Source organism: Peromyscus maniculatus, chromosome 1, assembly GCF_049852395.1.
Source record: "Peromyscus maniculatus bairdii isolate BWxNUB_F1_BW_parent chromosome 1, HU_Pman_BW_mat_3.1, whole genome shotgun sequence".
In the NCBI taxonomy this organism is placed as follows: Eukaryota; Metazoa; Chordata; class Mammalia; order Rodentia; family Cricetidae; genus Peromyscus; species Peromyscus maniculatus.
Window position 1 is genome coordinate 2,542,569 of NC_134852.1, and position 25,831 is coordinate 2,568,399.

The window sequence follows — 25,831 nt, forward strand, 5'->3', positions numbered from 1 at the left end:
TGAATTTTTATCCCAAGTACTTTTGCATCAAGCCAGATGGCACTGTGATCCATTTCTTATTTATTTTGATTTTTAATTTTTATTAAGAGATTTTTCCATTCATTCTTTTCAACAGAAGAATTTCAAATGGCTGAAAGACATGCTCAACATACTTAGTCATCACAGAAATGCAAATGCAAATGAAAACGATTCTGAGATAGCATCTTACACCTGTCAGAATGGCTAAGATAATAAACACTGAAGACTCCTTATGTTGCAGGGGATATGGAGCAAGTGGAACACTCACTCACTGTTGGTGGGAATGTAAACTTGTACAGCCATTTTGGAAATCAATATGGCAGTTTCTCAGAAAATTGAGAATCTATCTTTCTCAAGACCCAGGTATACCAGTCCTGGGTATGTACCCAAAGAATGCTCAATCATACCACAAGGACACATGCTCAACTATGTTCATGACAGCACTATTTGTAATAGCCAGAACTTAGAAACAACCTAAATGCCCCTCAAGTGAATAATGAATAAAGAAAATGTGACACATATATACAATGGAGTACTACTCAGCAGAAAAAAAAACTGTCATCATAAAGTTTGCAGGCAAAGGGGTGATTTATTTCTTAAGCCATTTATGCAATACATTACATTTACAGATTTCTTTATCCTGAGCCATTGTTGCATCTTTAGAAAGAAGCCTAGGATCATAGTGAATGATTTCATCTAAGGTCTTCTTTTATTTGTTTTAAAATTATATATTAAGTGTCTTTAAATAGCCGGTCATCATGGAGCTATAATCTGTAATCCCAGTACTCTGGAGGCAGATATATGCAGTCTCTAGTGAGTTCAAGACCAATTTTGTCTATATAGTGTATACCAGGATAGCCAGGGAGACATGACTGACCCTGTCTCAAAAAGATACAAGAGTGTTTTATTAAATGATCATATAAATTTTTTTTAGTATAAATCTTGTGGACATCAGGCTGACATTGCCTTCATATACATATTTAGATAGTACTTCATCCATTTCTTTTGAATAGAATAATCTTATAGCTTAATAGTATTGGTGTTTGTAATTGGAAGATTTATTTGCATTCAGTAGTGACTACTACTAGTCTGGTGAGTTTTTAGTTGAAAGATGGTTTTTTGTTACTGTTTCACTCAATCCTTACAGTAGTTTGCTTAAGGTGTTTGCCATATCTTGGTTTAATTTTTCTACCAAATACCTAAAAAAAGTGCAACAAGAATGTCATTCAAACAATTCTCAGAAATTGAAAGGAAAGTAATACAAACATTGATATTTTAGAAACTCAGTATGTCCCCCACAACAAAACCACATAAGGAATCATCAAAACAGAAAAAAAAGGAAAAGGCAATTATAGGCAAAAATCACTGATGTACTTAAACCAAATATTCTCCAGAAAATACATGAAATCCAAATTCAAGTATGTATTAGCAAGATCTACTGTGGACTATGTGGCTTCATTCTGGGGTTGGAAAAATGGTTTAACACCAAAACTCAGTGAGTGTCACATAAAGCTTTAATAGACAAGGCAGACATTAAATGATCATTTCAACAGATGCAGAAAAGGCATCTGACAATCTACAGTATCCCTGACACATTAGTTATAGAAGGATAATATCTCAATAGGATGAAGGCAGCACAGGACAAACCCATGTCCAGCATTACATCAAATAGAGGGTAACCAAGAACCCTCCCTTAAAAACACCAAAGGAGGGAAGATGTTTATTCATATATCACAAAAGTAAGTCTTGCTCATATTCTGCTAAAACTATAAGCCAGAAAAAATACCAAAATGGATCAAGAAAAGAAGTCAAACTATTTCACCAGGAGATGGTATGAACTTGTACATGAGGTTGTCAACACTCCCTGAGTGTGTCTTAGACCTAATGAATACCATCAGAAAAAATAGGAGAATACAAAATCAAGATACCAAATATCATTTTTGTGTACAAGGAATGATGATATTGAGAAAGAATTTAAGAAAGTAATCACAGTAACAATAACTTCCCACAATAAAATACCCGAGAATAAATTCAAACCAGGAACTCAAGGGTCTTCATGGTGAAAATTTGGAAACCGTGAGGAAAGAAAGAGAAGACAATGTTAGATGAAACTATCTGACATGTTGATGGGTTGGCGCAATTAGTGTTGTACATTAACACTTGGTTACATTACCAAAATAATCTAAGATTCTATGCAATGACCATCAAAATTCGATGAAAACATAACTATAAAACAGGCAAAAACAATCCAAAATTTTTCATAAAATAATCAGATAGATTTTTTATTCTAGATAAACCAAGCAAAGGTCAAGAAAGGAAAGAATGCTGGAGGCATCACAATGCATGTGTCCCATTTATAACCTAGGGCAATAGTAAGAGGATCACAGTGCTAACTGTATATTATATGAATATTTCAAGAAAGAAAAATGGAAAACTCATAATTCAATTCCACAGGTATAGACACCTGACCTTTAACAATAACCAGTTTCAACAATAACCAGTGTAGAAGAAACAGTCTTTTTTTCCTTTTTTTTATTTTATAACACCATTCAGTTCCACATAATAGCCACAGATTCCCCTGCTCTCCCTCCCGCCCCCCGCCCCCTTTCCCCAGCCCACCCCCCATTCCTACCTCTTCCACATCAAGGTCTCCCCTGAGGACCAGGATCGACCTGATAGACTCAGTCCAGGCAGGTCCAGTCCCCCGCTCCCAGACTGAGCCAAGCTTAACTGCCTAAGTCCCAGGATTCAAACAGCCAACTCATGCAACTAGCTCAGGACCAGGCACCACTGCCCAGATGCCTCCCAAACAGATCAAGCCAATCGACTGTCTGACCCATTCAGAGGGCCTGATCCAGTTGGGGGCCCCTCAGCCTGTGGTTTATAGTTCATGTGCTTCCATTCATTTGGTTATTTGTCCATGTGTTTATCCAACCTTGGCTTCAACAATTCTCGCTCATATAAACCCTCCTCTTTCTCACTAATTAGACTCCCAGAGCTCCAACAGGGCCCAGCTGTGGATGTCTGCATCCAGATTCCTCAGTCCTTGGATGGGGTTTATGGCACAACTATCAGGGTGTTTGGCCATCCCATCACCAGGGTAGGTCAGTCCCGGCCGTCTCTCGACCAATGCCAGCAGTCTTTTGCGGGGGGTATCTTTGTGGATCTCCATGGGCCTCCCTAGCTCTCTACTTCCTCCCCTTCTCATGTGGTCTTCATTTACCATGGTCTCCTATTCCTTGTTCTCCCTCTCTTTGCTTGATCCAGCTAGGATCTCCCACTCTCTTTCCCTCCACCATCGCCCTTCATTGCTCTCACTCATGTCCCGGCTGTTCATGTAGATCTCATCCATTTCTCCGTGTCTTTCTTGGGGTCCCATTTTCCAGGTAGCCTCACTGGTGATGTGAGTAGCAGTCAAGTCATCCTTGATCCACATCTAGCATCTTCCTATGAGTGAGTACATACCATATTTGTCTTTCTGAGTCTGGGTTACCTCACTTGGAATGATTTTTTCTAGATCCATCCATTTGCCTGCAAACCTCATGATGTCACTGTTTTTCCCTGCTGAGTAGTATTCCATTGTGTATATGTGCCACAATTTATTTATCCATTCTTCAGTTGAAGGGCATCTAGGTTGTTTCCAGGTTTTGGCTATTACAAACAATGCTGGTATGAACATATCTGAGCAAGGGCCCTTGTGGTAAGATTGAGCATTTCTTGGGTATATGCCCAAGAGTGGTGTAGCTGGATCTTGGGGGAGATTGATTCCCAATTTTCTAAGAAAGCACCATATTGATTTCCAAAGTGGTTGTACAAGCTTGCATTCCCACCAGCAGTGGAGGAGAGTTCCCCTAGTTCCACATCCTCTCCAGCATAAAGTGTCTTCAGTGTTTTTGATCTTAGCCATTCTGACAGGCATAAGGTGGTATCTTAGAGTTGTTTTGATTTGCATTTCCCTGATGATTAGGGATGTTGAGCAATTCCTTAAATGTCTTTCAGCCATTTGAATTTCCTATGTTGAGAATTCTCTGTTTAGTTCTAAAGCCCATTTCTCAATTAGACTGTTGGTCGTTTTGATGTCTAATTTCTTGAGTTCCTAATATATTCTGGATATAAGTCCTCTGTCAGAGGTGGGGTTGGTGAAGATCTTCTCCCATTCTGTAGGCTGTCGCTTTGCCTTGTTGACCATATCCTTTGCTCTACAAAAGCTTCTCAGTTTCAAGAGATCCCATTGATTGATTGTTTGTCTCAGTGTCTGTGCTACTGGTGTTATATTTAGGAAGTGATCTCCTATGCCAATGCGTTCAAGACGACTTCCTACTTTCTCTTCTAGCAGGTTCAGAGTAGCTGGATTTATGTTGAGGTCTTTGATCCACTTGGACTTAAGTTTTGTTCACAGTGACAGATATGGATCTATTTGCAGCCTTCTACATATTGATATCCAGTTATGCCAGCACAATTTGTTGAAGATGCCTTCTTTTTTCCATTGTACACTTTTGGCTTCTTTGTCAAAAATTATATGTTCATAGGTGTGTGGGTTAATTTCTGGGTCTTCAATCGATTCCATTGTTCCACAAGTTGTGTTTTATGCCAATACCTAGCTGTTTTTATTACTGTAGCTCTATAGTAGAGCTTGAAGTCAGGGATTGTGATGCCTCCAGAAGTTGTTTTATTGTACAGGATTCTTTTGAATATCCTGGGTTTTTTGTTTTTCCATATGAAGTTGAGTATTATTCTTTCCAGGTCTATGAAGAATTGTGTTGGTATTTTGATGGGGATTGCATTGAATCTGTAGTTTGCTTTTGGTAAGATTGCCATTTTTACTATGTTAACCCTGCCTATCCAAAAGCATGGGAGATCTTTCCATTTTCTGACATCTTCTTCAATTTCTTTTTTCAGGGACTTAAAGTTCTTGTCATATAGGTCCTTCACGTGCTTGGTTAGTGTTACCCCAAGGTATTTTATGTCATTTTTGGCTATTGTAAAGGGTGATGTATCTCTAATTGCCTTCTCAGCTTCTTTGTCCATTGTATATAGGAGGGCTACTGATTTTTTTGAGTTGATCTTGTATCCTGCTATGTTGCTGAAGGTGTTTATAAGCTTTATCAATTCCTGGGTGGAATCTTTGGGGTCACTCAAGTATACTATCATGTCATCTGCAAATAGGGAAAGCTTGACTTCTTCCTTTCCAATTTGTATCCCCTTAATCTCCTTAAGTTTTCTTATTGCTCTGACTAGAACTTCAAGTACTATGTTGAATAAGTATGGGGAGAGTGGACAGCCTTGCCTCATTCCTGATTTTAGTGGAATTGCTTTGAGTTTCTCTCCATTTAATTTGATGTTGGCAGTTGGCTTGCTGTAAATTGCCTTTATTATGTGTAGATATGTTCCCTGTATTTCTGATCGCTCCAAGACTTTTATCATGAAGGGGTGTTGGATTTTGTCAAATGCCTTTTCTGCATCTAGTGTTATGATCATGTGGCTTTTTTTCTTTGAGTTTGTTTATATGGTGTATTACATTGATGGACTTTCATATGTTGAACCACCCTTGCATCCCTGGGATGAAGCCTACATGATCATGGTGGATAATTGTTCTGATGTGTTCTTGGAGTCTGTTTGCCAGTATTTTATTGAGTATTTTTGCATCAATGTTCATAAGGGAGATCGGACTGTATTTCTCTTTCTTTGTTGCATCCTTGTTTGGTTTAGGAATCAGGGTAATTGTAGCCTCATATAAAGAGTTTGGTAATGTCTCTTCTGTTTCTATTGTGTGGAACAATTTAGAGAGAATTGGTATTAACTCTTCTTTGAAGATCTGGTAGAATTCTACGCTGAAACAATCTGGTCCTGGGCTTTCTTTGGTTGGGAGACTTTTAATGACTGTTTCTATTTCCTTAGGGGTTATTGGACTATTTAAATAGTTTATCTGGTCTTGATTTAACTTAGGTATGTGGTACCTATTGATAAAAATGTCCATTTCTTTTAGGTTTTCCAGTTATGTGGAGTAGGTTTTTTGAAATATGACCTTATAATTCTTTGGATTTCCTCAATGTCTGTTGTTATGTCCCCCTTTTCATTTCTGATTTTGTTGATTTGAATTCTTTCTCTCTGGCTTTTGGTTAGTTTGGATAAGGGCTTGTCTATCTTGTTGATTTTTCTCAAAGAACCAACTCTTTGTTTCATTAATTTTTTGTATTATTCTCTTAGTTTCTAATTTATTAATTTTACCTCTCACTTTGATAATTTCCTGGTGTCTATTCTTCCTGGGAGACTTTGCTTCTTCTTGTTCTAGAGCTTTCAGGTGTGCTGTTAAGTCACTAGTGTGGGGTTTCTCCAACTTCTTTATGTGGGCATTTAGTGCTGTGAATTTCCCTCTTAACACTGCTTTCATAGTGTCCCATAAGTTTGGGTATGTGGTGTCTCCATTTTCACTGATCTCTAGGAAGTCTTTAATTTCTTTCTTTATTTCTTCCTTAAGGCATTGGTGATTCAGTTGAGCATTATTCAGTTTCCATGAGATTGTAGGTTTTATGTAGTTTTTGTTGTTGTTGAAATCTAACTTTAAACCATGGTGGTCTGATAGAACACAGGATGTTATTCCAATTGTTTTGTATCTGTTGAGATTTGCTATGTTTCCAAGTATGTGGTTGATTTTAGAGAAAGTTGCATGGGGTGCTGAGAAGACAGTATATTCTTTCTTGTTAGGATGGAATGTTCTGTAGATATCTATTAGGTCCAATTGGGCCATGATATCAGTTAAGTCCTATATTTCTCTGTTAAGTTTCGATTTGGGAAATCTGTCCAGTGGTGAAAGTGGGGTGTTGAGATCTCCCACTATTAATGTTTGGGGTTTTATATGTGGTTTAAGCTTTAGTAATGTTTCTTTTACATATGTGGGTGCCCTTGTGTTTGGGGCATAAATGTCCAGAATTGAAACTTCATCTTGGTGGATCTTTCCTGTGATGAGGATGTAATGCCGTTCTTGATCTCTTTTGATTGATTTTAGTTTGAAGTCTATTTTGTTGAATATCAGGATGGCTATACCTGCTTGTTTCTTAACACCTATTGATTGGAAAGTCTTTTCCCAGCTTTTTATTCTTAGGTAGTGTCTGTCTTTGAATTTGAGATGTGTTTCTTGTATGCAGCAGAAAGATGGGTCCTGCTTTCGTATCCATTCTGTAAGTCGATGTCTTTTTATAGGTGAATTAAGTCCGTTGATATTAAGGGATATTAACGACCAGTGATTGTTCATCCCTGTTATTTTTGGTTGTAGTGTGTGTGTACTTCTCTTCTTTGGGGTTTACTGTTGTGGATTTATCTATTTCCTGTGTTTTTGAGTGTGTATCTGACTTCCTTCGGTTGGAATTTTCCTTCTAGTGCTTTCTGTAGGGCTGGGTTTGTGGATAGGTATTGTTTAAATCTGGCTTTGTCTTCGAATGTCTTGTTCCTTCCGTCTATGATGATTGAATGTTTTGCTGGGTGTGTTAGTCTGGGCTTACATCCATGGTCTCTTAGTGTCTGCATTACATCTGTCCAGGTCCTTCTTGCTTTCAAAGTCCCCATTGAGAAATCGTGTTTTATTCTGATGGGTTTACCTTTATAGTTCACTTGGCCTTTTTCGTTTGCTGCTCTTAATATTCTTTATATATTCTGTATGTTTAGTTGTTTAATTATTATGTGTCAAGGGGACTTTTTTGGGGGATCTAGTCTCTTTGGTGTTCTATAGGCTTCTTGTATCTTCATAGGTATTTCCTTCTTTAAGTTGGGAAAGTTTTCTTCTATAATTTTGTTGAAAATATTTTCTGTGCCTTTGAGTTGGTATTCTTCACCTTCTTCTATCTCTATAATTCATAAGTTTGATCTTTTCATGGTGTCCCAAATTTCTTGGACATTTTGGTTCATGACTTTTTTGGCTTTAGTGTTTCCTTTGACTGATGAAACTATTTCTTCTACTGTATCTTCAACCCCAGAGATCCTCTCTTCCATCTCATGCATTGTGTTGGTTATACTTGCTTCTGAAGTTCCCAATCTTTTACGCAGGTTTTCTATTTCCAGCATTCCCTCAGAAACATTCTTTTTAATAAATATTGTTAGGAAACTGGACATTGAGATTTAGTATCTCAAATACATAAGAACATCAAGCAAATAATAGTCAAATTAAAAGTGGGGTAAAGAAGTAGTCAGTGAGATCTTAGAGGTTTAAATACAAATGTCTGAACAACACTTACAGAAATCATCCTTAGCCATCACAGAATTGCAAGTAAAAACTACTTTAAGAAGAACTCCTCTTACATCAGTCAGAATGGCCAAGGTCAATAATACAAAGGACAGCACATGCTGGTGAGGATTCTGGGAAACACTTATTGAATGATTGTGGGAGTAAAAACATGTGCAGCCACTAAGGAAACCAGGGTGACAATTCCTCATGAGGTTGTGAATCTATGTACTTCAATATCCAGCTACTTTATTCTTAGACACATAATCAAAGTATTCTACATCTTGCTATACAGATACTTCTTCATCCTTTTCATTCTTGTTCTATTTGTAACACTTGGAAATTGTAATCATCCTAGAACATCATCAACTGAGGAATGGATAATGAAATCATAGCACATTTGAACTCTGAGGTTTTGTTTTTCAGTTGCAATAATTTTTTAAGAGGAATTCCTGAACAGAGACAGAGATCCACAGCCAGACTTTATTCTGAGTTTGGGGAATCCTACAGGAGAGAGAGCACAAGGTGGTAGAAGCCAGAGAGATCCAGGACATCACAAGAAAACTCATAGTAAATCTAACTTGGGATCGTAGGAGCTCAGGGAGACTGAATCAACAAAAGAAAGCCTGCATGGTAGTGACTTAGGTGTTCTGCATATATGTGACAATTGTGTAGCTTTGTCTTCTTGTGGGATTCCTAACAGTGGGAACAGGGGCTATCTCTGACACTTTTGTTGGCATTGGGATCTTACTCCTTTTCCTGGGCTGCCTTAATACAAGGGGAGGTGCTTAGGCTTTCTGATACTTGATATGGCATAATTTGTTGATAACCATTGGAGGCCTGACCCTTTCTGAATATAAAAGTAGGAGGAATAGATGGGGGTGGGGAAGAGGTGAGGTGGGGGGAAAGGCTTGGATGAGAGGAGGGAGGGGAATTATGGTCAGGATATAAATTAATAAATAAACATTTAATAAACAAGTAAATATTGGAAGTAGTGAAAATCATCTTGAGGAATGTGCCTAACACCCAAAAAAAGACAAATGCAGGTTTTCTTTTACATGTGATTATTAGCTTTTAAATCTTTGATATGCATGCTACCATCTGAATAACCACAGAAGTTATGTATATAGTAAGGGACAGGGGGAGGAGAGGATATAACATGAAGAGGAAAATGGAACACACTGTTATGGAGAGACACAGGGCAAACAGAATTAGAAGATAAAATAGGTAGGGAATGGCAGAAAGTGGTAAATGTAGGTGTGTTTAGAAGGACAACTCACACTCAAGGCCACTTGAAAACTATTTGGAAACCTGCTACATAGAAGGTTCCTAATGTATTTACATGTGTGAAAGAAGTCTAAATGGAATCACTAAATAAAGGCGGAGAAGTGCCCCAGCTAGATATTTTCTGCACCAAATATTTATCTAATGCCAGGGACAGGTTACATTATCTTGTTGAGTCATTGGCTAAAGGGCATCCAAGGAAACTACCAAATATAATTTTGCTATTCCCGAAGCTGTTAGTTACTCTACACAAGTTTCTCTTAAAGCTTTATTGCAGAAGACACCACTTATTATTTCATTGAACATGGAGAAGTCAAGCTAGTGCTTACCTAAAGCCTTCACCACCACTGACTTGCATTCATTGTACTGGAAGGAATTCTGTATTCTACCAGAGGAGAATTGTAACCACCAATCTAGCTACAGACTTTGTGATCTACAATGGTGACCTGCCTGCATGATATATAAGTACAATAATGGCATAAATATTAGTGGTTTTACCAACCAATGTCTGACTGGATTTAAAGTTCACTCCATAAAATGGAATTTGACCTGACATGGATAAAGATTCCCAGAACCTCAGTGTATATATGTCAAAGACATAGTGGAAAATCTAGTACTAATATTCTGTTTAAGGAACTCAGCAATAAATTCAATTCTAATGATATTCTGCAATGCTCATTGATCAGTGCATCACTCAGCTCTCGTCAGAGAAGATTTTTCTTGTAGTAGATGGGAACTAACACAGAAATCCACAACTGGATAGTTTGTGCAGAGAGTGAAGAACTTTGGAGCACATTGTCTTCAGTGAATTGTCTCATCAATTCCTTCAACTCAAGGCTCAGAGATCTATGCAGAAGAGGAGACAGACTGAATTATGAGTCAAAGGAGGTGGATAACTCCAATGAAGCAGTGTCTTCCAGACACAATGGCACTGATAAATACAAAAGCTCACCCAGACTGTGTGGGCATGCCCAAGGCCTATTGAAGTTGAAATGCTACAGGTGTCTCATGATTGAGAGGGACAAGTGGACACCAATTTTCACCCCTAAAGAAGAAGCTATGTGAAATTGATACCTGCTTTGAAAAGGAAAATCTTTTTTCTCCAGTAGAGTCTCACTGAGTATATTATCAGACACACTTCAGGACAGTCCCATGCACAGGAGTGGTTCCATAACACAAAATGGACAGAAAGGTATTTTTGTAGATTTTTTTGTCTTATTTTTCTTCTCTTGGTCTTTTTATGTACTTGTCTTTTCATTTTTTCATATTTATTATTTATTTATGTGTTTATTTATTTTCTTGATTTTACATTCCACCCAAAGCTTTCCCTTCATTCCCTCTTCCTAGATCCCTGGTTCTTTATTCTCCCCCTCCACCACATCAAATCCTCCTTCACTATTATTCTTTAGATACAGGAAGGAATCCCATGGATATCAGTGAGTCCAGGTATATCAAGCTGCAGTGAGAGCAAGCACGCATTCTTCCACCAAGTTTGGATCAGGCAGTCCAGCAGGAGAAATGGGTCCCAAAAGTGGGCAACAGAGTCAGAGACATCCCCCTGCTCTCACTACTAGGAATCCTACATGAAGACAAAGTTACCCAGTTGTAACATATAGGCCTTTCAGTCTCTGTGAACAATTTTGAGCCCAGGTTAGTTGATTCTGTGGGTTTTCTTGTAGTGCTCTTGACACCACTAGATCCTACAATCCTTCCTCTTGCTCTTTGGCAGTATTCCCCATGCTATGCTAATATTTGACTGCTATAATTTGTCCCTTCTACAAGTTATGGGGTAAAAATGGTGCAGAAGTTGTGGGAGTGACCAACAGATGACGGGCACAGCTGGAGCCCCATTTCATGAGAGGAAATCCTCCATGAGGACCAGGACATGGAATCGGGATATCCCAGAGACCTGGGATATAACCAAATATGAGTAGGAAAAAAGTCAATGGAATGATTTCCAATGATATTTCTCTATACTCTCAAATTGATGTCTAGACCAATTCTCATAGCAGATACTTCATGCAACGACATATGGAAACAGATGTCTATTTGTTTTTTTATGCTTATTTTTATGGGTTTTCTTATTTTTTTCTAAGAGCTGAAAACCAAACACAGGGCCTTACATTTGCTACTCAAATGCTCTACAACAAAGCTAAATCTCTAATCCCCCTTGTGTTGTTCTCTTTGCCTTTTTTCTCCTCTATTTGGTTTTGTTTTTAAAGAAAAATAGAGAAAAAAATCAATATAAAGTTAGGTATGTAAAGCCGGGCGGTGGTGGCGCACGCCTTTAATCCCAGCACTCGGGAGGCAGAGCCAGGCGGATCTCTGTGAGTTCGAGGCCAGCCTGGGCTACCAAGTGAGTCCCAGGAAAGGCGCAAAGCTACACAGAGAAACCCTGTCTCGAAAAAAAAAAAAAAAAAAACCAAAAAAAAAAAAAAAAGTTAGGTATGTAGGCAGTTGAGGAGGACACAGAAGAATTTGGAAGAAGAGAAAAACATTATTAAACTACACTCTAGGAAAACAAATTCAATTTAATAGTACACAATCCCCTATGTGTAAAGTGGAATAGAGACAGTCTGCTCAAAAAATGCTAATGGAAAAATTGCCCATTCAGAGGTAAAAAAGAAGTATCTCCCAACAATTGTCCTGTTCCAAAATCAAGACCAAATGGATCAAAGACCTTAGTGTAAGTACAGAAAGCATGAATCTGATAAAGAAAACATGGGGAAAACATTTAAATATATTGACTAACTCAGGAAATAAGACCACATTTTAACAAGTGTGATTGCATAAAACTAATTTTGTTTGCATTCAAAAATGTTATGAGCATGTTAAGAGGCAGCCCACACAGATGGGAAAATATCTACTGGCTATACTAGACTGAAAAATATCTGGAATATAGAAAGTATTAATAAACTGGGGCTGTAGACATGAGTCATCAGTTAAGAGCACTTGCTGATCCGTCAAAGGATCTGAGATCAGTTTCAACCACCCATGTGGGCAGACACCTCAAAACCACTTAAAATTCCAACTCTGCAGGATCCAGCTTCCTCCTCTGGCCCCCAAGAAAACTGCATTCTCAAGTCCCCTACAGATACACACACATATTATTTATGAAATATGCATCCAGTACTCAAATTGCCAAGATGAAATTCTCAGTCAAAGTGGACAAGAACACATTTCTTATTTTTGTGACATTTACTCTCATCAACATTTTAGGTTTTTCTTCAAGCTCTCAAGCATCTCCTTTTTTATCCAACCTTCCAACACAAGGGAATTTGTTAAGCTATATCTGAAAATGCCATCGAATGCATGATAATCCTTGCTTTAACTACAAAGCATTCATCTATAGTGCCTTATCCATACTAAATCCCGTGCCTTTATTTTCAGAATACCAACTGAAAACTACCAGTTCACTCTGCCTCTGGCTTTTGCTGTGGAAGAAATCAACAGGAATCGATATCTTCTACCAAATGTGTCTCCCATACTTTACTTCTTCACTGACAATTATCATGATAAGCAAGCATTTCAAAATTTCATACATATTACTGCAAAAAGCCATAGACTTCTTCTTAACTACAGCTGTAAACGTAAGACCAAATGTTGTGTAATGATTACAGAACCAATGTTATTACCATCCATGAGCCTGGTACAATTTTTTGAGCTCTATAAATATCCACAGGTGAGGTTGTTTAGGTGGTAAATTATGGAATCTTTCTCATTTTTTTTGGCTAAGCCTGATGCTAAAGAGAGTATAAGCGGGGGTGGGGGGTTGGGGGGGAAGATTGGCTTCACATTAATGTAAATCAAGATCAAATGTAATTAATCATTCACTCAATGGGACATTCCCAATTAACTGTTTGACATGTAGATGAGAAGAAGAATTAGCAGTCAAGGTGATTTTCCTTGAACAAATTTTAGAAAGGTGATTTTATGCAGGTTTTTAACAGTGTAGTATAACTGTAGTAATAGGGGAAAATTGCCCTTCCTGTCATTTCAAACTGCTGCTTCACACACCTCAGTGCTCTCATTGAGATTTCTGACATTCCTCTACCTCATGCTGCTCCCTGTGTTTTATGTCCTTCAGCTCACCTATGGACCTTTCCATCCTATCCTGAGTGATCGTGAACAGTTTCCCAATATGTATCAGATGGCACCCAAGGACACAGCTCTGGCCCTGGCCATGGTCTCTTTGATTCTTCACTTCAACTGGAACTGGGTTGGGGTGGCCATCTCAGATGATGACCAGGGTCTCCAATTTCTCTCAGATCTGAGGGGAGAAATTGAAGTCCAAAGAGTCTGCTTAGCCTTTGTCATCATGATCCCAGTCAACATGGAGTTATACATGTCAAGAGCTGAAGTGTATAACAACCAAATTGAGACACCATACACAAATGTTGTTATCATTTATGGTGACACAGAGAGTACTCTAGCTGTGTGCTTTAGAATGTGGGTATCACAGGGTATACAGAGACTATGGATCACCACCTCACAGTGAGATGTCATTACAAGTAAGAGAGACTTCATCCTTGACTCATTCCATGGGACTCTTGCTTTTGCATACCACCATGCTGAGATTTCTGGTTTTAAAAATTTTGTTCAGAAAATGAACCCTTCCAAATACACAGACGTGTTCCTGGCATGACTGGAGTGGATGTACTTGAGCTGTGATGCCTCCACATCTAACAGTAAGACACTGGAGAACTGCTCATTGAATGTCTTACTGGAATGGTTAATGTACAGACTTTTAATGGCCTTTAGTGTTGATGGTTACGATGCATACAATGCTGTGTATGCTATGGCCCATGCTCTCCATGAAATGCTTCTTCAACAAGTAGAAAACCAGCAAATCAACACTCTGAGAGAACTGGATTCTGACTGCTTGCAGGTACTTTATCTTCCAATGGATGGTACTTGGTGTCATCAATGTTACATTCTCTAAGAATCTCTCACATTCTGAAACCAATATTTGTCATGTATGTGGTGTTCACTATAAGGGATGGTTTATATAAGTGTAGTCACCTAATTCTGACCCCACTGTATTCTCTGGGGACCTTATCCTTCTTGATTATCTGGGGAAAATATCACAGGAAATAATACTGAGATTCAATTCAATACCTACTTGTGTGCCTCTGGGTGTGAATATATTTGTGTCTGATTGTCTGTATGTCTTTGTGTTTGTTTCTGTGTATGTGTTTGTGTTTTTGTGGGTGTCTAAATGCATTTTCTTGCCTTTGTATGCATGTGTATACATGTGCTTCTTTGCAAATATTAATGTCTCTCTCCTGTGTATATGACTGTGTATATGAGCATATATATTTGTTGTGTGTACATGTCTCTTGTGAATATTTTTATCAGTGTGTTTCTCTCTGTGTGTTTTTTTGTCTTCATGTGCCTGTGTGTTTCTGTATCTGTGTCTGTATTTGGTTGCTTAGGTCTTTCTGTATGTGTGTTTTAGTGTGCATGTGTGTTAATGAGTTTAGCTCTATTATGTGTGTGCCTCTACATGGGTATTTGTATGAAATTGTGTGTGTTGCATATTTATATTTGATTGTTGTGTGCATGTCTGTGTTTGTTTGATGGTTTCCCCCAAGAGAACTAAAATTCTAGGAACACAATGACTTCATTTATTCACATACTTTCATTGAGTTTCTCCCTTATGCACCTTCAATAAAGTTTCCTTAGGATGAAATCAGAACAGATTTTGAGACTTAAAATATGGGAATATGCACTAAAGAATGTTTACCTTCTTTCAGCTTCACCTATTTCTGAAGAATATGCACTTTGTTAATCCTGTTGGAGGTGTAATAAATATGAATCAGAAAGAAAAACTGCAAGCAGAGTACAGCATTTTCCATATATGGAGTTTTCCCCATGGTGTTGGACTTAAGGTGAAAATAGGAGAGTTTAAGTCATATTTTCCACATGGTCACCAGCTCCATTTATATGAAGATATGATAGAGTGGGCCACAGGAACTAGACAGGTGTGTCTGATCAATATGTACTGATGTAACCACTGTCAAGTGAGGCCATTTGAGTTTCCCTGTGACTTAGTGAAATTAGAAGGATGGTCATGTAAAGACTCAATTTTAAACTTCTATACGATGTTTCTTCTCTTCAGATTTTTAAAATATGATTTTTAAAGGAAGTTTTTGAAAATCTAAGACAATCATATGATATATTTTGTCATATCAGAAACTATATGTGTTATAAAAAATATAAAACTAGATATGACCAACATTTCATATTATTCCCAGTAGTTATTAATATTCTCTTGGTGCCATTCTGATTGCTGCCCATTGATTTTCTTCTCTTCTGTTGAAACTCTAATCTGAATTCAGAAAAGACTGAAGTTAATTGTAAGGAAAGATTTGGAACTAGGAACATATATGCAAGTCATTAATTTATATTCTATAATTTTATTCAAGCACATTGACTAAATTGCCTACTTGTCTAACAATACATTCATATTTTCTTGGGCCACTTTAGATTTTTATTAATTATAACTTGTTTTTTAGCCATGTTTTTTAGACTTTTGTGTATATGGATGCTTTGCCTATATATATTCCATTTGAGTATGAGGTATCTAAGTATACCTGGAGAGGGATTAAGGAACTGAAGACAAATTTGGGCCTAAGTGTAAGAGTGGGGGATTGAACAGCAAGTGTGATAGATTGCTAGGCAATCTCTCCAGCCCTGAATCATATTTTCTAAAGGAATCCTTCATTAGAAGAGCATTTATTTGTACCTTAATTTAGGCATAATTCATTCAAACAAACAAACAAATGAACAAACAAACAAAAAAGATTTGTATTGTTTCCTTATCTGATTGGACAGGCAATTATAGTCATCATAATTTTTTTTGAGAAAATTTGTAAATAAAATGTTCCATCATATGTTCCCAGATAGATTATAGGTATTGATTTTGATATGTCTGATTTTATAGTATCTGAATTACATTGCCTACTACAACATTGTTTGCTGGATTTGAAAGGGGTTTGCTTCCAGAAAGTCTGCAAATTTAATCTTCAAGTTGCTCAAATAGAATTAAATCAAGTGTTAATATTCTATTTTCACAGTGATGAGAAAATTATGCTCAGAGAACAGAGCAAATGGGATGAAGTTTTGCTACTAGCCTGTTCCATTAGGTCAGAGGAGAGCAATAAAATCACAAGCCTGCTTCTACCAGGTCCAATTTGAACATTAAAAATCATCAACCAAAAGGATAGGGAGAACTAAAAACAACCAAATATGTGCTGTACTTGAAAACAGTGAGGCAGAAAGTCTCCAAGTGACACAATCATAGGCTAACATGAGAGTAAACTCAATGACATACTAAACAAAGACTTCAAAGAATAATTGTAAGAATGTTCCAGAAAATCAAAGAGCATACAAATTACCTCTAAGAACAAACCAAAAAGATCACAAACACTTGCAAATAATAAGGAATTGAGTGAAGATGTGACAAAAATTTCATAAATTCACACTAACATTCTGAAAATGAAAGACACAAAAATTCACACAGCAAACTGTATAAAATGTCTTTCTCTCAGAATGTCTCAAGTAGAAGACAGACTATCAAGACTTGAAAAAATGCAGATGAATTTTAATTCAAACTACGACAAAGATAAAACTATAAGGAAGGATGAAGAAAACACATGAGACTTAGTGGACATCAGTAAAAGACCAAATTATGAAAGCACAAACACAAGAGGAGGACAACATGTGAAAGGACCAAAGGTATTTCTAATAAAAGGACATCAAAAATTTTACCAAATTCTGGGGAACATGGCCATCCAGATACAGAAGGCATTCAGAGTGCCTAACAGCCAGGTTCAGAAAGGGACCTGACCATTTTGAAAATTACTTAAAATCTCAGTTATGCAGAACAAAGAGGAATTTTCGGTTGCAAGAGAGAAGGTCAATTTTATTGAAAGTCCCCATCATAATCCCAGTAGCTTTATTCATAGACACTTTAAAAGGAGGGAGTATCAATTATGTGTCTCAAACAGAGACAAAATTTCCAACTCTAATTACTATACCCAGCAAAACTATCCTTCCTAATTTCAGGAAGATGGAAAAACTTGTAATGGTGACCACAAATTGCAGGAATATATAGCTACTGGAACATCACTAAAGGAAACACTTGAAGAGAATCTTTACACTTCATACTCCTTCACATTGAATATTACGTTAAACAGTAGATATCACAGGAATGTATAGACTATACTAGATCACTAGACAGAAAATCAAAGGTTTGAAATACATCAAATTTACAAACACACAAATTTACAATAATCACCAAATGGCTTTCATTAATAACTGAATTTGAAGAATCCCACTCTCTAATCAAAGGGCACAGACAAGGAAATTTAAAAAAAATACTGTGTTGCTCAGAAGGTAAATACTGCACCCATAAAAAATGAACAGAGTCTCCACAGTAAAGGAAAAAGATCATTCCAGGTAAAGTGAATCAGAAAGAGGAAAATTGTACTCTAATCACTGAACATGGATGGAGAAATTCTCAAGTAAATACTGGCAAACAGGTCTCAAGAGCACATCAGAAAGATCAGTCCCTATACACAAGATGACTTTATTTACAGGGATGTAAGACTGGTTCAACATGTGCAAATCAATCAAGTATGATATGTCACATAAACATGCTAGGGTAGAAATTGTAAGCTCATTGAAAAAGATAGAGAATAGGTCTTGAGCAATGTCCAGCAGCCCTTCAGAAAAAGCAAACAAAGAAACATAAAAAACCCTTGACAAAGTAAGTTTCTATAAGACAAAACATAGAAAACATTATACTATATGGAGAGAAACTCAAAGCATTTACACTGAATTCAGAAACGGAACCAAATGTGGTGTTGCTTCCCAGAATTAATGAGTAACCAAAAATATAGGTCACGAATAGAAGCAGAGGCCAATTAGACAGAGACGATTTCTCAATTAAGTTTCTCTTTTTTCTTGTATCTCTGCTTTGTTTCAAGTTGACAAAGCTATGCTACACAATGGGTGGGTAGGGTGTTCAGTTCAGGCATTCCAGTGGTGACACTACATATACTTCTAGATATTTCTGAACTTTGATTAGTTCAGAAGCACCTCAATATTTCATCAAGTTGTTCTCATATATTCATGTGTGGCCTTGTACAAAGTCCTGAAAGAAATGTGTACACTCAGTTCATGTATAGAAAGAAAACTTGTTAACTACTCAGCATGATGAGATTCTGTAACTATTGAAGGAGTAGTCAGAATCCTGGCCCAGCATCTGCCTGGTTTTCCTCAGAGGCACTCTGCTGTGTGCAGTGTTGATTGTCACCCTGGATTCAGAAAAATCCATCAAGAAGGAATGGCCGCCTGCTGTTTTGATTGCACCCCCTGCCCAGCAATTGAGATTTCCAATGAGACAAGTAAGTGTTTACTGCAGGCAGAAATTGTTCAGATTGACTAATTTCTGCTATCCACACTGCACTTTAGAAGGGGCCTGGAAGGGGGCTGTGCTGCTTTGTGATATTCACCAGAGAAGACCCTTCGGACATAGGTTTAAGCCAAATAAAGTCATCATTAGCTGGATGTCAACTACAGTTGGTATAGAGGACCCCAGTGTAGCACTGAGCCTTTCTCAGGGTGAGATTTGAAGTAAAAGAACGATGTTCTGGGTTGACATACTTTAGTTACCAAGAACAGTGAGCCAAAAGGAGATCTACAGAATATTAAAAGTAAAGTTAGTACATTTCGAGACTTTCCCAGAACTATAATGACTATGATGGGTTAGGCCTTTGCTTCAGTTTTTCAGGTTGTGCTGCTAGGTGGTGAGGTTTATAGTCTGAGTGGTACTTCTATCATGGAGTCAGTTGAGCTAGGGAGGTTCTGGGGACATACTAAGTTCTGTGGCCCTTTTACAGCACAAATAAAATCTATTCCTTTCCTAATTTTGTTTTCATAATTATGTGATCAATAATAATGTCCTTATAAATAACAACCTGTGCCTTCACATATACCCTTGACTCACTATAAAATCACTGCTGGCAGTATTTTGTAAAAGAAAGTGTTTTGAAAAGTCAAACAGCCCTGTGAGGGAAATCTACGCTTTATCTGTCCCAATGATTATATCCCTGTAAAGTTACAGGTAGACTAGATTGGAGTCATGAGTCTTTGTAAATATTTGGTTATTCATTTATCCTCCATGAATGTATGTATGTGTTCCTGTGTGAGTTCATGTGCAGGAGATTGTGGAGGCCAAAATAGTGCATACAAGCCCCTTGAATTTGAGATATAGACAGGTATAAGCTTCCTCATAGATGCTGAGTCCAAACCCTTGTTCTCTGCAAGAGCTGTAAACACTCTTAACTGTTGAGTCATCTCCTGCCACTGAAGTCATGAATCCTACACAACTTGTTCTTGCCACTGCCCACAAACATTGCTGACAAAGAGAGATATTGAGTCACCATGTGTTATGATGATAAATAAGTATTGTGTGGTGGTGGACATGCTGTTTATACAGCATTTGATGAATAGCAAGTATATTGTGTTGTTATTTAGCTGACAGGTGTGTGTGGAAGACAGCATGAAGATGTGAATTCAGGGTGGTACCATAAGGCTGCAATGGGAGCCTGCTCAGGAAACTTTGAGATGATGCAAGTGCTGTTACTTCCATGTGAGGGAGGTTCTCAGAGGATTTTGAGACTGATGCCATTGTAGGTTGTAGTGACTAAAGAGTAGGAACTGTGAGTAAAATTACTAGAAACAGCTAAAAACGAGACAGCCCTTGATTTCATATAAAAAATGGGGAAAAGTGTGAATACTTGATGTGGAGAAAGACAGGTGTCCGTCTTAAAATTTTTGTACACAGTAGCAATGAATGTCACAATAATATAGATAAAATAGTTTTTTAGCGAAAAGAAACAGCCACAATGATTCCAATGATAGTTTGGCATACACGATCCATATAAGTCAACTGGTTATTGATTTGGAGATGACCAAATTCAAAGGAGATTCCAGAATTGTTTTTGACTTTTATTGCTAGTCATTGTCTATAAAGCAAAGAACATTTAAAAAAGACATTTGGGGCATTGGAGATATGTTTTAGCAGTTAAGGGCATGGGATGGTCTTCCAGAGGTCCTGTGTTCAATTTCCAGAAACCACATGGTGGCTTAAAACCACCTATATCTATCTATAATTATCTGTAATGACATTCGCTGCCCTCCTCTTGTGTGCAGGCACACATGCAGGCTGAGCACCATACATAATAAATAACTAAATCTTAAAAAAAAGATATTTAGTTTCAATGAGAAGAGTTATCAGGTAAATCTCTTGCCACAAGTCTGATGACCTGAACTCCTTGCAGGAAGCCCATTGAAATGAGATGGAGCCAACTCCTACAAGATACCTTCTTGACAACTTGCACTTTACACACACACACACACACACACACACACACACACACACACACACACACCACTCACACACGTGCCAAAAAATAACAGATTGTAATAAAATTGATTTAAGTTAATAACTATAAAGGGCATTTATTTTAATAAATACCAAAACATAAACAAAAAACTTGGGTTTATGAATATTTGAAAAAGGCATGTGTAGAGGTTAGTAATTCCACACAGGGCCAGATCCATGTGAAGGCCACCAGAGGCATCTGATGCCCTTTGTACCAGAGTTACTGGTAGTAATATGGTACTACACATATTCTGGGAACTGGACTTTGGCCTCCTGTAAGAGCAGACCATGTTCTTAACAGTTTAGCCATCTTCCCAGGCCCTTAAAAACAACAAAAATGTAATCATATCAGGCAATAAATGCTAGGTTGGTTTTATTCATGGAATGACATAAAATCTTGGAAGCATATCATTGCTCTCCATTATTATCCACAGTTTAGCACAATTACATTCATATATCTCTTACTTGCTGTAGTGGAAAATACAACTTATGAATGGGGTATTATTGTTCAATTCAAATATTCTGTGTTACCACTCTCACTTGTGAGTTCTCATGTTGTCTTGTTCATGCTGTTTTACCAATAACTCCTTCACCATTGAGTACATTAGTAGAACCCAGGTCTGTTGGAGTCCACAAAGTTTTTCAGATGATATCTGAGCTTGCTTTACAAGCAGGGCTGCATAAGAGGATGATTGGACCTCCAGCCTGGGTACTAGGTGTTTGGTAGGGTCTACATTTAGTTGTATCTACTAAGGGGTTGGTTTTTGCCCCCCCACAGCATTGATATAAAAAGCCTTTGGAATAAAGGTATGGGTTGGTGGGTTAGGATCTAGGCTCCTCTGAGGCTATCCTGTGTTTCTGTCTCTCCGTCTCTCTTCCCTCTATATATCTATCTAAATCTCTTATCCCTCACTCCCCAAGAACACCCAGGGGGAAGTCCCCACAGATGTCTCATATAGAAGGAAATTAGGGAAGTAAGTAACAGCTCTGTGCTCACAAAGTGGTGGTATAAGACACAAGACTTCTGGGTGTTATATATGTATAGAGTTTTCCACCTTATTAGTAGGATAATTTCATTTTATAAACTGTTTAGTGTCCCCATTCCCTGATGAGGACAAAACTATGGGCATCATATTTAATTAATTTTTCTTGAGAATTTCATACATCATTATAAAAGCGCTCTCTCTCTCTCTCTCTCTCTCTCTCTCTCTCTCTCTCTCTCCCTCTCTCTCTCTCTTTTTCCCCAATTCTATTTCCCATATATCACATGCAACAAAAACTCGGCCACGCATGAGCTCTTTTTAATGTACTATTTTCAAGCACTCATTTTCATTTACTGCTTTCACATACATATGCACTTACTTACACACACACACACACACACACACACACATGAACACAAACACAAACACGATTCTATTTGATGTTGCTGGGCTACTCATGTGTTTGGTAGTAATCATATGAGAATTTAAAAAAAGCCATAAGAGGTTTCATCCTGGATGAGACCAAGTCTCCATCTCTCATAAGGGCATCACTTCTAATTCAGATAGAAAGATTCATGTTATAGTGTATCAGTAGGATCTGTGTTTGTCCTTGAAAAAGATAGGCACTGTGAAATGGAAGCTTTGCTCTTCAGAAAAGTTTCAATTATATCTTTATTAATAAGGTACATGGATGTTGTAAAATTTCCAAAATACACTGGAGTGGCCTGTCCATAACAAATGCTGAAGTTGCACTAACAATACTTTTGCTTTCTGCTTCAGCTATGGATCAGTGTATGAAGTGTCCAGAGGACCATTATGACAATGCAGAGCAGAACCACTGCCTATACAAAGATGTGACCTTTCTGGCCTTTGATGACACCTTGGGGATGACTCTGTCCTGTATGGCCTTGTGTTTGTCTGCATTCACCATTCTGGTTCTTGGGATCTTTGTGAAACACCAAGACACTCCAATGGTGAAGGCCAATAACCTCACTCTCAGCTACATCCTGCTCATCTCCCTCATCTTCTGTTTCCTCTGTTCCTTGCTCTCCATTGGCCATCCCAACTCAGCTACCTATATACTGCAGCAAATAACATATGGTGTTTCATTCACTGTGGCTGTTTCCACTGTGTTGACCAAGACAATTACTATGGTTTTGGCTTTCAAAGTCACTACTCCTGGAAGAAGGATGAAGTGGCTCCTGGTATCAGGGGTACCTAACTACATTATTCCCATCTGCACCATCATCCAAATTATTCTCTGTGCAATCTGGCTGGGGGCATCTCCTCCCTCTGTTGACATTGATGCACACTCTGAGCATGGCCTCATCATCATCGTGTGCAACAAGGGCTCAGTAACTGCTTTCTATTCTGTTTTAGGATACCTGGGCTCTCTGGCCCTGGGGAGCTTCACTGTGGCTTTCTTGGCCAGGAATCTCCCTGACACATTCAATGAAGCCAAATTCATGTCGTTCAGCATGCTGTTGTTCTGCAGTGTCTGGGTCACCTTTCTCCCTGTCTACCACAGCTCCAAAGGCCAGGTAATGGTGGCTGTGGAGGTCTTCTCCATCTTAGCCTCCAGTGCTGGCTTGCTGGGATGCATCTTTGTCCCCAAGTGCTACATCATTTTGTTAAGACCAGAGAGAAATTCTCTTCAAAAGTTAAGGGAAAAAACATTTTCCAGAACTCACATTTCATAAATTGCAATGCACAAATGTAATGTTGTACAGAACCACTTATTAGGATTCAATGCAAGGTTATTCACTAGATAGTGACTATCACTCTTTCTTCTAATGGTGTTGTTTATCAGTGCCATGTATACTACTTTTATGTATATTTTCTCCCATAACCTTCCACTCAGCCACCTATTTTTACAGGACTTGGCTTTTGGATGTTAGTGCAGAGTGGAAGTGCTCTATTTGTCTCTAATATGTAATAAGATTTGAAATTAATTCAGAGGTTTCTTTTCGATATCTTAATGAATGTAAGACTCTGACAGAAATTGATTATTGGGGAAATTGAAGGACATTTGTGACCTCATGTTTGCAGATGAAGGCAACACAATGGTACCCCTTGTAGGGGGGAAGACTAGAGAATACTCATGCATCCTGGGAGTTAGAGAAGTAGAACTTAGGAGAGAGAGCGATGTTTCAATAAACAGATATTGCAGAATATTACAGAAGCTGGAGAGATGTGTCAGCAGACAAAATCATGTACTGCTCTTGTAAAGTGGCAGAGTTTAATACACAGCCCTCATAAAATGCAGTTCACACCCCCCTGTAACAGTAGCTCCAAGGGATCAATGTCCTCTTTGGACCTTCAAGGCCTCTTATACACATACATGCACATAACAATACACTCAACACACACACACACACACACACACACACACACACACACACACACACACCTACATAGACACACACACTCACCAGAATCCTATCCCTTTCTGTCTGTCAGTAGAAAATAAACAGATTTCTATGGGATAATAATAAAATAAAATGTACTAAGATAAAACAAAAAATAACACATTAGATTAAACAAGACAAACAAAAAAGAAGGAACGAAGCTCAAACAAGTCAGATGAATCAGAGACCCACTTGGTTGCACATTCTCAGTCTCATAAAAACTTTAAAGTGTTAGCCATTATACGTACTCAGAGAAACTAATAGGGTAAAAATGAGAGAAGAAAAATAAGAAGACAAAGCAAAACAACACATAACAACAATAACCACAATAACCAAGAAAAAACAACAAAGAAATAAACAAAAAAAAAGAAAACACCCTGACATGATACTGTGAGACAAAAAACATCCAAAGATGCCACTGAGTTCATTTTCTGTTGTCATCTACTGTTGAATATGCAACCTACCCTTCAAAGTAGTTCGTTTCCCCAGTGAGACTCCCTTGGTAGAAACTAAACTTTCAATAGTAGTTGGCTATCAACTGGATATTGCTTCTGGGTTTGGAATGAGACATTTGTCCACTTCTTCTTTCAGCTCAAGTACCCTGCATTGGAGGTTTTTTTTTGCAAATGTGACACAAGCTAAAGTCATCTGAGAGGAATGAACCCCAATTAAGAAAATGTTTTAAAGCTGTTGGTGGTGGTGCACACCTTTAATGCCAGTACTTGGGAGGCGTAGGCTGGCAGATGTCTGTGAGTTTGAGACCAGCCTGGTCTTCAGAGTTAGTTACAGGATAGCTAAGGCTACATAAAGAAACCCTGTCTTGATGCTTCCCATGTCCCCAAAAGAAAATGTCTCCATGAGATCCAGCTATATGGTATTTTCTTAATCAGTGATTGACTGGGAGGACCCAGCTCAAAGTGGGTGGTGACATTTCTAGGCTGGTGGTCCTAAGTTATATAAGAAAGCAGGCTGAATAAGGAAGTAAGCCGCACCTCTCCATTGCCTCTGCTTCAGTTTCTGTTTGATTCTGGTCCTGGCTTCCTGAAATGATGGACTCAAATGTGAAAATGTATGCAAAATAAGCCTTTCCCTCTCCGGCTTGGTTTTTGGCCATGTTGTTTTATTGTGGCAATAGAAACTCTAACTAAGAAAAGTTGGTACTAGGAGTGGGATCTTGCTTTGACAGACCTGACCATGTTGTTTTGTAGTTGGATTATGGAGGGACTTTGAAACATTGTATAAGAAAATCCTTTGAGTCTTTACTGAACAGTAACTTGTATAATAAGAAGGTTGAGTGCAATGCAGAAGATGGGAACATGGTTTGTGAAGTTTCAGGGGGAAGTTTAAAGATTCTATTTGGGCCATTTATTATTTTGAATTAAGATTCTGTGGCCCTCGTTAGCTCTGGCTGAGTAATCAGCTATGATTAACAAAATATCTGAACTACTAAATTGAAACCTTTGTTTTA

At 38.0% G+C, this 25,831-nt stretch overlaps 1 pseudogene; it reads left to right on the forward strand.

Annotated features, from left to right (window-relative positions):
• Positions 1–13,574: 13,574 nt before the first annotated feature.
• Positions 13,575–23,655, forward strand: LOC102928268 (vomeronasal type-2 receptor 116-like; annotated as a pseudogene).
• Positions 23,656–25,831: the final 2,176 nt, after the last annotated feature.